The sequence below is a fragment of the Paramormyrops kingsleyae genome, chromosome 22 (assembly GCF_048594095.1).
Source record: "Paramormyrops kingsleyae isolate MSU_618 chromosome 22, PKINGS_0.4, whole genome shotgun sequence".
NCBI lineage: Eukaryota > Metazoa > Chordata > Actinopteri > Osteoglossiformes > Mormyridae > Paramormyrops > Paramormyrops kingsleyae.
In genome coordinates, this window is record NC_132818.1 from 2019288 (window position 1) to 2032438 (window position 13151).

Here is a 13151-nt window from a genome sequence, read left to right on the forward strand (position 1 = left end):
ACGCTGTAACAGCACCACAAACTACATCTGTCACATCCCGATTGTTCTGCCCCCTCATTTACTTTGTGTGGAATCCTTTTGTCATCAGCTGTTTCTAGTTGTGTTTAATTAATTCAATGCATTTAAGCGCGTTTCCATGAATGTTTCCCCATTCCAGTCATTAATGTCATTAACATCATAATGTTGCTCCTGCCAGTTCCATGGTCCTGCGCGTATCTACCCCAAATAAATCCTATATTTTCCCCAACTCCCTGGACTCCTGTTCCTGCTTCCCCTCACCATGCCAGCACATCATGACAGAATGACTGGACTCCAAAAAGCCACCTCGCCTCACGGAAGAGGAATACCTCAGTCTGGTGGATGAGGTGATTCATTGGCTCCAACATCCTGAAGTAAAGGAGGATCCAGCTGCTTATATCATAAGAACAGTACAGAGCAGTAAAATATTATGGAGCATGTAATTTAAGAATCACCTGTAACCATATATAAAAATAAAAATGAAAGAGAAATGCTTGATATTAACACACCATTACAAGCCAACATCAAATACACTTGTTTTGCTATCAAATTTGCCTTTGAAATGTCTCTATGGATACTATTATTGATACTGTCCCCTTCATAAGCTGTTTATTGTCATTTTTTCATTAATGACGTAATGTGAAACGTTAGTTAGCCTAATTTAGCCCATTAGGCGTAATATGAAAGAAACCCAACCTTTAACATGACCAGAGTAGCTTAGCCTATGCTTATATTTAGCATGTTTCATACAATTATCTTTACCCCAAATGCTATAGCAGGTCGTAGATTTGGAGCATTTTTTGTTTTTACAGATAATGATCATCGTTTTCTCTTACCGAATGATATGCAGCCCGCATACACTTCCTCACAAAGCTTCACAGGCACAACACACGTGTGCGATTCACAAGTCATGCATCCTGTATCATGCTGATACTGAATACTCTAGCTCTCTGTCACACACAGAGCAGACACGATTAATAACACATTCGAAATGAATTAAGAATGCACTTGGTCCACAGATATTTTCAGCTGCTGATATTTTTTTGCTCAATATCTCTTCCCAGTAGCCACTGCACCCCCTGAAGCTGTACAATAGCATTATACTGCTGGGGCAGCTGGGAGATGTAGTATATTTTAAATAGCACCGCTACAAAAGAACTGAGCAGGAAAATTAATTTCCACTTAGTGAGTGGAAAGAAGTGTATTTGCATATTGATTCAGATAATATGTTTGCAATATCTTGAGACTTATGTGCAAGACCAAGACACGATAATGGCAAAATGGACTCAAGACCTAGACCTCAGGTCGAGTGGTCGCAAAACCAGTGTCAAGACCAAGAACGGCTCTCGAGAACTACAACTCTGTTTACAAAGTAATAAAACTGTTACGTGCAAGTAAATGTCTACAGACTTGTCTTGAATTGAAAATCTCACACCAGCCAGCTAACTAAATTTGGCAGTCCTGCTTCAAAAGAACTGAGCAGGAAAATTAATTTCCGCTTAGTGAGTGGAAAGAAGTGTATTTGCATATCGATTCAGACAGATTCATGACAGGCCAGAACTTGGGCTGCTCGCAGCCTGGCACCTTCCCTCAGCGAGCCGCCCATGTCCTCGCCGACGTGTCAGTCTGCGTAACGCTGCGGTACCCTGGGCCCCCACAGAGCAGCTCCGATTGTGAGTCAGAAAGCGAGATCGAGTGTGATGTCAGCAACATGGAGATCACGGAGGAGCTGCGGCAGTATTTCACCCAGACAGAGCAGCACCGGGAGTAGCTCAGGAATCTACAGCAGCTGGAGGCCAAGCAACAGAGCTCTTACCTACAGGCTAACCATGACCTTCACAGAGTTCACGTGTGGGGCTGGGCCGCCTCTGGAGAGGCCGGGAGAGAGACGCAGGGTGGAGATGAAGAAGCTGTATGAAGAGGATGCTGCCAAGATCCAGGGCATGGAGACTGCTATGCAGCTCACCTTTCACCACAAATGCGACAAGAAGCAGCCCAAGTACTGGCCTGTCACCCCCCTCAGGCTGTAGGGCTACACCCTGCTTCTGAGGGTGTGTAACCTGTACGCACCTGCCAGGCAGTTATCATGAAGCAACAACAACAAATTTATTTTTGTATAGCGCATTATCACAACATTACATTGTCCCAAAGCGCTTTACAGCATCCCCACCCAAAGCCCCCAGGGAGTAAGCCATAGGCGACAGTGGCAAGGAAAATCTCCCAAGAAGGAAGAAACCTTGGGAGGGACCAGACTCAAAGGGGGAGCCAAACCTCCAGGCGCCAGCAGGGAGAGTAAAATTGGAGAGATACACAGTAGAATTAGAATTTAGACTTAGAATTTGGTGATCAGTCGTCATTGTCAACACACAGTGCGCAACAATGAAATGTGATCTCTGCATTTAACCCATACGTGACTTTTGTGACATAGCAGGGGGCAGCTAATTCAGTGCCCGGGGAGCAGTGCTTGGGGGCGGTGCCTTGCTCAGGGTACCTCAGTGGCGCCTTGCTGGTCAGGATTCAAACCTGCAATCTTTCAATTACAAGTGCGCTTCCTTAACCATCAAGCCACCACTGCCCTCAGGGTCACACAGTATTCAAAACAATCTCTTCTTGCCTAAGGCCTAAGACATAACAGACCCAATATGTCTCCCCTCCCGGGTCTACCAATGTCCAATTTTACCTCCACACTCCCTTCCCTCATGATACTGAGTCAGAACTGAAGTCATGAACCCTTTCTTCTCATCCACATACTGCACAAATGGCTTTCTATAGTCAGGAACCCCTAAAGCTGGGGCTGACATTAACACCTGTTTTAGTCAGGGCATCTTCAGCTTCGGGCATCCACGTCAGTCTGTCTATCAGTCCCAGTCCAATTGTCAAATCAACCAAGGGCTGTGATCTCTGTGCATAGTCCTGAATCCAAGGCCTGCAATAGCCAATCATGCCTAGAACTGAAAGCAATTGCTGTTTAGTCTCTGGCCTGGGCATCTCCTGTATGGAGGCCACTCGGTCTGATCCTAATGACCTTCCCTCACTTGTCAACAGTGTTGGGAAGATTACTTTGGAAATGTAATTCATTACAATTACAAGTTACTCTATTTAAAATGTAATAGTAGTGTAACTATTTCAATTACTATATGAAAGTAATGTAACTAATTACATTTGATTACTTTTCTAAATTATGAATGAATATTCTCAACTGTTTTTGTAACCTGGCAGTGTTTACCTTACAGCAGTACTAAACACTGAGTACTGTCAAATTCCTTTCAATACATGAATTAACATGATTATAATTGATCAATTTAATAAATATTGTCACGTTCGGTTCCGTATACGCAGGCAAGCGAGCGGGGAAGTAGTTGAAAGGAGCCGGACTGACGGGTAATCTGGGTTTATTCCAGTACATAAGACGAGCACGAAACAATACATCACAATACAATGACGGATCTGAGGAAACTAACTGAGACACGGACTAAATACAAAAGACAAGCTAAGGGTAACGAGCAACAGGTGGGAACAATCAGGCAGAAACAGGAGTTAACGAGGTGGGCGTGGCACGTGACAAATATACCAAACATACCATATAGGCCTAATAATGATTTTAAACAACGGGTAAGAATAGATCTTCACTTCATACTTCAACCCAGATTCCCACAGTGCAACAAGTCATATGATTAATGTTACATAAAATATACCTAAAATGTCAAAAAAAATAAATGGTTAAAACTCAGCCTACAGTTATTAAATTATAATGTGTCTTCATAATATGACTTTTGGGAGTCAAAGCAAGATAAACTACGAATGATTTGACTACTCCGTGACGCTTCAGGATTACATTATGATACAAACGTTTTATATACTTGCGAAAATAAATGGTTCCATTTTACTTCTGATCTGAATAGTTCTTGCATCAGACAGGATAAGAAATTTCAGCTGATTGTGTAATCACTTACTCTGTTTAAATCAATTTTTCAATCGCAAATCATGCAGTAGCCTAAAACAGTGTCTTCACAGCACTGTAAAATAAAATGGATTAGCAGAGCGGTAAGGCTGCATTGCCCAGGGATTAGCTAGTTAGTGAATTTTCAAAACTCAATACAACATAGCATGTCGGGAGTGCTAATATCAGACCTAACATAAATTACCAATAACCTTGGCATATTGAAGGAGGGCGGCACATTTTCTGTCAACGGGATCAGACGTGCCGACGTGTTTTTAAAGCGCGGTACACCGCGATTGGTTGTGGTGTTTACGCATGCTGTCAGTGTTTACATTTTGTTTTGTTGTCCTATGCGCCATATCGTATGATTGAGTTGGTGTTGTTGTTGTACAATCTGCATAACCGTCATAGCCAAGATTATCAGCTCCGTATCGCAGTGTGAGAGGTAATGATTTTATAAGATTGCTGAAATCACACAGTGTGTACCGGGCATTACACTTTAGAAGCATGGTGTGGCACGCTGAAGGTAGGTATGTCTTCCCTGCCTTGTTTAATATGACTGTTTGCAGTTACAGTAAGCTGCACTTACATCTAGATGTTTCTAGATGTTTCCTTAGGTTGGACATGGACTGTTTAGGTGTCGACAACATCTTAACAACCGGTGTTACAAGCCCCAGTCTAGGGTTTGGGCGTAACAGAATGGAAGGGAAAGGGGAATAAGGGGAACACAGGGTGTGGTGCACAAGGGAACACACGTGGACAATGGGGTAGTACTACACCTCACTCTCTACCCAAAAACCAGCATACACAAAAACCCCCAAAATAAATATGGCAACCACTCCCTACGCACCTAACAAACACACAGAACATACACAGGCAAAGCGTCAGAATCCGAGGGGCGCGCAAAGACGTAAACCAAAAACCGGGCAAGAGATCGAAACCAAAAAGCAAACAAACCAAGGCAGAAGTACAGAGGAGGGCGAAGCGAATAATCGTAAACCAATAAACCGAAACCGCAATACACAATAATCCAATCAAAGAAAAGCAAACTAACAATAATCCAAAAATCAAGCAGAGCTCCTGAAGGTCCTTGCTCTCCGGCTTTTCACCTTCGCCGGACGGAAGTGACGGCCGGTCTTGCAGGTAGTAGTGGGCGGGGTCCGGACGGGGAGGCGGGGCAAGAGCCGAGCTGAGTGGACCTGGCCATAGGCGGAGCTGGATAAACAGTGGCGCATAACACCGGTAAACACGCACTGCATTGCAAAGTTAAATTTGTGCCTTTTCCCATGATATATCACAAATGTTTTTTATATTTCCAGCAATGGAATGCATTCCTTTCCTTGTCTGCCATTGCCTGCAACAGAAACTCAGACCGCTCAGGGAAGTTAATTAGCAGAATTGGCCGCAAATGTAGATGCGACAGGATAACCAATCAGAAGCATTGAATAGTTTCAAACTTTCGGCTGTGGAGGGAAATAGCAAAGGAGGATGTTTTGCATAGGAAATACTCGAAGAGCAAAAAAAATAGTTATTAAAGATATTACCGAGGTTTTGCATACAATCTTATGATGTAACTAAAATTGTAATCATGAATATTTCCATAAGTAACTGTAATTTAATTACACTTTTTTATCTTGTAACTGTAACGGATTACAATTGCATTTTCTTGTAATTAAATTACGTAACGCCGTTATATGTAACTCGTTACTCCCCAACAGTTTCCCTGCCAACCTGCTCCTTGTTGCTGTGATCATGTTGTAGTTAATCTTTGTTACCCTTTTTTTTTCTTACCCCTCGTGGTCTGTCTTTGTTTAGTAGTGTTCCTAGTGTTTTCAGTTTGGTTAATAAACCCCGTTTGTCCTGTGAGCCGCAAGTGGGTCGTCCACCTTCCTTCCTGCCTGCACCATGCCTCTCCCCCATGCCAGAACCTCCCGAATCCTTGACTTTCAGAGGACAGTGTAGCAGGTGTGTGTATTTGCACAGAGGCATTAGGTTTGTTGATGCTGAGGACATCATTTCTTTGAAATGATCAGATTCCTTCTGAAAATACTTGGTGCCTGAAGCCTGCAAAGGCTGTTTTACAGGCTCCTTATGTTGACTTTTGCCTTGCTGGTGAAGTAGTCAGAGCATCTCTACAGGCTCTGAGGGAGATGAGATGATGACTCACTGACTAATTTTGAGATAGACACCCCTGTTCCCGCAACTAAAAGAACAATGAGTTCACCGCTTACAGACAGTGCTTTATGCAGCGTAGGTCACACTGAAACCTCAGAGTCCTAGCCAGGCTCTGAAGAGAGCTCTTCTCAACATTCTGGACAGAGCCATTGTGGAGATGGAGACCAGGTTCTCTAGAGGCAATCTTGATCTGATGATGGCAGTGAATTGCCTTCTCCCTCAATCTTCCTCTTTTCTGGATGCTGCATTGTTAAGCCCCCTGCAGAAGCTGGCAGGTGCTGCCTGCAGCGACAGCCTTGCCAATGAAATTTGTTTTGCAAAAGTCATGTTAGAAGTTCCCCTCTGCTGTTGCAGATCTCTCCACCATTTGCAAACACCTCCAAGAGTTTAAGGAAACTTTTCCTCAGCTCCATCTCTATGTAAATGCTTATGTGTTCGGCGCCCCCAGCAAGTGGCAGCCTGTTACGGCAGCTCTGCTTATTTCTGAGCTTCTTTCTTGTTTTTAATTTTTTTATTCTCTTACTTCTTAATTCTTTAGTAACTTAAATCAGACATCATGCACTACCGTTCTATGCTAGTTTTTACCATTATTTGACATTTTTTACTTTTTTCGCCTGTGTGGTGACTCCTGCGTGGCTCGTTTGTTTACACTCGTGAGGAGCTATTAGCGCGGCACCCTGCAGTGGTGCTACTGACGGACAGACCCGACATCCCTAGCGAGCTGAGAAGGGAGAGACGGGAGCGTCGTCGCCCAAGAAGAAAATGATACAGACCATCTCTCCCTTCCATCATTATGGGGAATGTGAGATCTCCCCCCAACAAGATGGATGACCTAGCGGCGCTAATCCGGTACCAGACTGAATTCCGGCAGTGTAGCATCATGATGCTAACGGAAACCAGGCTAACAGAAAATGTGCCGCCCTCCTTCAACTAACTCCGGACAAGAACATGGTGCTGCCCGGATTCCAGCTGCTGTGGGCGGACAGGACAAAGGAGAGCGGTAAGAGGAAAGGAGGGGGACTGGCAGTGTTTGTGAACGACAGATGGTGTATCCCTGGACACATCACTGTGAAAGAACAACTATTCATTAGAGACATCGAGCTGTTAACCGTTAGCATACAAGCAGTCTTACAGTATGCAAAAGTTTGGCCACCCCTCTATAAACAACATATTTTGGTCATGTTTTTTAATTGAAAAGATGTAAACACAAGTCTCTCTAGGAAATGGAAAAATGCACAATATTTTCAGCAAACATTGGCATTTATGGCATAAATTGAAAAAAGATAAGAAATAAAAACATTATTGTGGCACCGTAACATTTCAGACCTTAATCAGCTCGTTAGATCTGATGCATGGCAACAGCTGTCATTAGTAAATGTCAGCTGGTGCCAATTTCAAAGCTTTACAAATACTCTGACTTCAAACCTTGTGCACACACTTGTGGACACTCAACAACCATGGGTTCCTCTAAGCAGCTGTTTAAGACTCTGAAAATGAAAATTATTGATGCCCACAATGGAGGAGAAGGCTACAAGAAGATAGCAAAGCATTGTCAGCTTGCAGATAAGACCTTCATGAAAGAGTCAGCAGATGAAAACCTTACCTGCGTCCCCATCATAAAATCCAATGTCAGAAGTATGCAACAGACCATCTACAGAAGCCTGATGCATTTTGGAAACAAGTGCTGTGGACTGACAAAGTTAACATTTTAGAACTCTTTGGCCACAATCAGCAAAGGCATGTTTGGAGAAAAAAAGGAGCAGCCTTTCATGAAAAGATCACCTTGCCAACTATTAAGCATGGGGGTGGATCTATCATGCTTTGGGGTTGTGTTGCAGCTAGTGGCACAGGAAACATTGCACGGGTGGAGTCCACTAAATACCAGCAAATTCTGGAAGCAAACATCACACCATCTCTAAAAAGCTGAAGCTGAAAAGAGGATGGCTTCTCCAACAGGACAATGATCCTAAACATACCTCGAAATCCACCATGGACTACCTCAAGAGACGCAAGCTGAAGGTTTTGGAATGGCCATCACAGTCCCCTGATTTAAACATCATTGAAAATTTGTGAGTAGATCTTAAAAGAGCTGTGCATGCAAGACGACCAAAGAATATTACAGAACTAGAAGCCTTTCGCAAGGAAGAATGGGAGAAAATCCCAAGTACAAGAATTGAAAGACTTTTAGCTGGCTATAAAAAGTGTTTGCAAGCTGGGATATCTGCCAGAGGAGGTGTTACTAAGTACTGATTATGTAGGGTGCCCAAACCTTTGCAGAGTGCCACAATAATGTTTTTATTTTTTATCTTTGTTCAGTTTATGACATAAAAAAGTAACTATGCATCAGTGTTTGCTGAAAATATTGTGCATTTTTTTCCATTTCCTAGAGAGACTGTGTTTACATCTTTTCAAATAAAAAAAAAAGACCAAAATAGAGATGGCAATTTCGAATCATCAAAACAATTTCGAAACATTCGAGACAAACAATGTTTCGAAACGGTTCGAAAAGTTTCGAAACACTAGTTGTGAACAGCCTGCTGGTAAAAGCGGAGCTGCAGCTATAGCAAATACGGCAGAATAAAAACCTATTGCTGCAAGTTTCGAATGTCATGAAGCTCGAACTGTCAAAAGTGTGCATAATACTACGGTGGCTGAATAGGGCAAACCAAATTAACATTGCATAAAACAAACCAGTCCCAAAACCAATTTACAAAAGTGAAAACAAATTTACAACACGCGAAACACTTTTACCAATCACTGACAAAAATTTACAAGCGGAGAATCACAGGGAAAGGTTAGGTACGATACAGAGGAAGTTTGTGTCGTGTCAATCACACAGTTTCGACGGTTGAAGTAAACGGTGCGTGAGACGTGATGTTTTGTCCGTTTTATGGGAATTATTACAGCCAACTGGCTCGCTTTTGTGTTTCATGTGGGAAACGTTAGTTAGCTTCATATTCGATAGTAAGTTTCCTGGCTTTACAGTTTATTTTTTTTAATCGTTTTGGTACTATTTTCATAAGTAAAGTGTGCATTTTCAAATCTCTTAGTACAAAACTTTAACTGATCACATTTGTAACACCACTAGTCATTCTTTCAAATCTGATGTCATGATTTCATTGTATTTGCACATATTTTTGAGGAAAGGGGAATATGGTGGAAGATAGAGGGTCATGAAGCGAGGATGAGTTTGAAACCATTCCCGAACCAGCTGTGCATGGTGGAAGCTGACATTGTCCCACACAACAACATAGATGATGTCTTCTCCCTGACAGGTCTGCTCAAGCTCATTTTTTAAAAAAAACTCAGGTGTTCAGTGTTGCATGACCCTAGAACTGGTCTACAGCCTACCACACCATCTTCAGATATAGCTGCACACATTGAGATGTTTCCCCCACGTTGTCCAGGGACTTGGATGGTTGCCCTTTGTCCAATAAGGTTATGTCCTCTGCGTCTAGTTTTTGCCAGATTGAAACCGGCCTCATCAACAAAAATATACTTGTGATGATTCACAGCAGTGTCCAGCTCCATCACCCTCTAAAATGATAAATTTGGTTAGTTTTTTTACAACTAATAGTTGTCAATACTGTTACAGTAATTGCATGCCAGTTTAGTGTTGTACCTGAATATATTCTGAATGCTGTTGTTTCACCCAGACATTGATTCTCTCAAAAGGAACCAAGTAAATTTGTTTCATGGAAACCTGGTGCTTCTTCAAAAGCCGGCCAATCATTGGAAGGCTAATTGATGGCACATTGGCAAAGGTGTCATTGCTGTTCTCAATAGCCTGTTTGATTTCAGACAGCTGTATGTCATTCCTTGCCCTAATCATTTCCACCACAGCCAACTCCTGCTGGTCAGTCAAAACATGTGGGTGACCACCACCAGGTTGTCTCCTGTTAATTCTGAGGACAACCATATACTGTCAATACTGTAGTATTACAAATTACATTACTGTAAACTGACAATTACATGTTGTTCATCTATACAATGGAGTACTATATTTTAGAAGTGAAGTTGCTATAGCAGACTTACCGGTTTTCTTGATAGAACTGACAGGTGACCTTTGTAAATTAGGCTGTACCAACCTGGCAGCCTCAGCCATGGTAAAGCCTGTGTTAACCACATGGTCAACAATGATGGCCCGGACTTCATTAGAGATGATGGTGCGTTGTCTTCTGCCTACATTTCTCTGAAGACCACCTCTCTGTCGAGGAGCACCACCACGTCTTTCCCTTTGCCTGTGCCCACCTCTCTGTCGAGGAGCACCACCACCTCTTTCCCTCTGCCTGTGCCCACCTCTCTGTCGAGGAGCACCACCACCTCTTTCCCTTTGCCTGTGCCCACCTCTCTGTCGAGGAGCACCACCACCTCTTTCCCTTTGCCTGTGCCCACCTCTCTGTCGAGGAGCACCACCACCTCTTTCCCTTTGTCTGTGCCCACCTCTCTGTCGAGGAGCACCACCACCTCTTTCCCTTTGCCTGTGCCCACCTCTCTGTCGAGGAGCACCACCACCTCTTTCCCTTTGCCTGTGCCCACCTCTCTGTCGAGGAGCACCACCACCTCTTCGATGAAGGTTTCCTCTTCCTATGAGTCTATCCTGCTCCATATTTGAAGAGTGCAAAGTCTCAAACACAGTTCTACTTATATGGTAACTAATTGTGATCATCAGGGGAAACAATTAGTAATTAGTATTTCTTGATTGAAAGCTCTTGCAGCAATTTGTAACTTACAAATGACCAGACAACAATCAGTCAAGTTGAAAATCCATGTACATAATGAATGATTCATTGATTAAACATTAAGATCAGTTGAATTAAATGACAGTGTAAATGTATTGAAAGACAAATGTATTAAACTGAATAATAGAGGCAAATCAAAAATTTGATAGTGATAACATTATGAAAGGCGGTTACTGTGAACGAAACATTTATTTAGATGAAACACTTATTTTGTGTAGTGAAAAGGATATTTTGTGATTATGTGTATTGTACTAACACAATTGAAAATATGCTGAAATGTTTGAAAAAAGTGCACTTTTGATGATCTGTTGTGATATAAGTACTAAGAGTTTTGAAAATGTACAAATTGCTTGTGAAAACTGCGGAAAACCAATTAAAAAAAACTGTAATAACTTTTAACGGAAGTAAGGTGGGGCGTTTGCAATGACAGAATTGTCAGAATGTCCAGTACACAGACAACGATGCACACCGATTTTTTTTTGCGTTTCAAACCATTTCGTGATTTGTGCAAAATCGTGTTAATAGCTAATATAATAGGTCCTTTCAGCTGTAATGACATGATGGTTTAGCATTTTGGGCTCAAAGCGATTGCTGCACATCCCTTTCCCTTATGAAAATTCACCATGGTTTCCTATGGTTTTTATGCAGTGACCATAGTTTTACTATGGTACCTCATGGTACTTTGGTACTACCCATAGTACTACCATGGTTTGGAAAGACCATGGTAAAACAAAAACCATGGTTTATGACCAAGATTATACTAGGGTTTAACTGTAGCGAAACCATGATAAAACCATAGTCATGGTTTCCATAGTTACCCAAAAAAACATAAAAAACGGCAAACCATTGTAAACCATGGTTATTTAATCATAGTAAAACCATGGTTAATTTTCGTAAGGGTTGTTTCCCAGATTGCTTTACGTATGAATTTTAATTAATTTTTGAATAGTTTAATGAAATGTAAATATGTTTTATGCAATGCTAATTTGATTTGCCCTTCTCGGCCACCATATAATACAATGTAATTTCTTTTTGAATATTTTTATATTCTGTCATAGGCATCCTATATCTGCAATTAGCGTGTGATCACGTTTTGCCAATTACAATTCAACTCGTACGAATCATAAAAACGCTCGATTATTAATGTCACTTGTGTATGGTCTGGTCGCGAAACCTCTCGCACTCAGAAGCAGAGAAGAGGATGTTAGCAATATTATGTAGGCCTACAAGTCTGCACGTCCACTTCCATGGCCTCTATAATGGAGCATATTTAGCCACCGGCTCATTCCACCATGCTGTGCTAAAGATGCTACTGGGGATTATCGCATCCCGAAGCCGTCAGACAACTGACCGACATCACACTTTCTCCAGACATTACACTCTCCATCCATAGCCATAATTCGTCAGGAAGCATCCTCTCTTGTTATAATACAATCCGGTGCCTTGTGTTCTAACTGCATGTAATTTATTTAAATATTCACATTTAGTCTCACATTCTGCTCCTCAAGATTTTACATCCATTTGTGCACTATGTACTTTTTAAATCTGCTGCAGTAAGTTTACTTTGCTTGCACCATGCGTACAGTATTTGTACCTTGTCTGTTTGGTATTATTTGCATGTTAGGGGCAGTGTGTGGTTCAATGGGCTAAGCCTTTGTGCCTGTAATCAGGAGGGCGCCGGTTCAAACCCAGCCTCTGCCGGTCCTTGAGCCAGGCCCTTAACCCCCAGCACCCTGGGAGCTGCTACAGGTGCCAGCCCTTCGCAGACAGCTTACTCTACAAAGAGCAAGTTCAGGGAGGTGTAAACACAATTTCCCTACAGAGATCAATAATGTATTGATTATTTGTATGCACCAGAATTTCCCCCAGTCAATCAAAACCTAAATTGGGTCATTTATAGGGATTATTTGTTCCCATGGTTGTGTATTGTTAAAACATAATTTCTGTATTTGCATACCATCTGAGTATTGAGTGTGCATAGTAATTAATTAGCTACTGATGTTAGAATACTCATCCTATCTAGATTTGTGTGTGTTGAGCAGGTTATAGGGATGGTTTAGTTTTAATTAAATTTGTATAGAATAGAACAGTGCAAAAACGCAGTTTTAGATAACAGTCTTTGTCTATGTTAGCTATGTTAATATATGTATTTGTAATCTATGCCTATGCATACTCTAGCTTTTTGATTTATGTTTCCAACTGAATGTAAGCAAAACCTTGATATTACACCTACTATATGTCCCTCACTATATTTATGCCTAAATCACACTAACTGC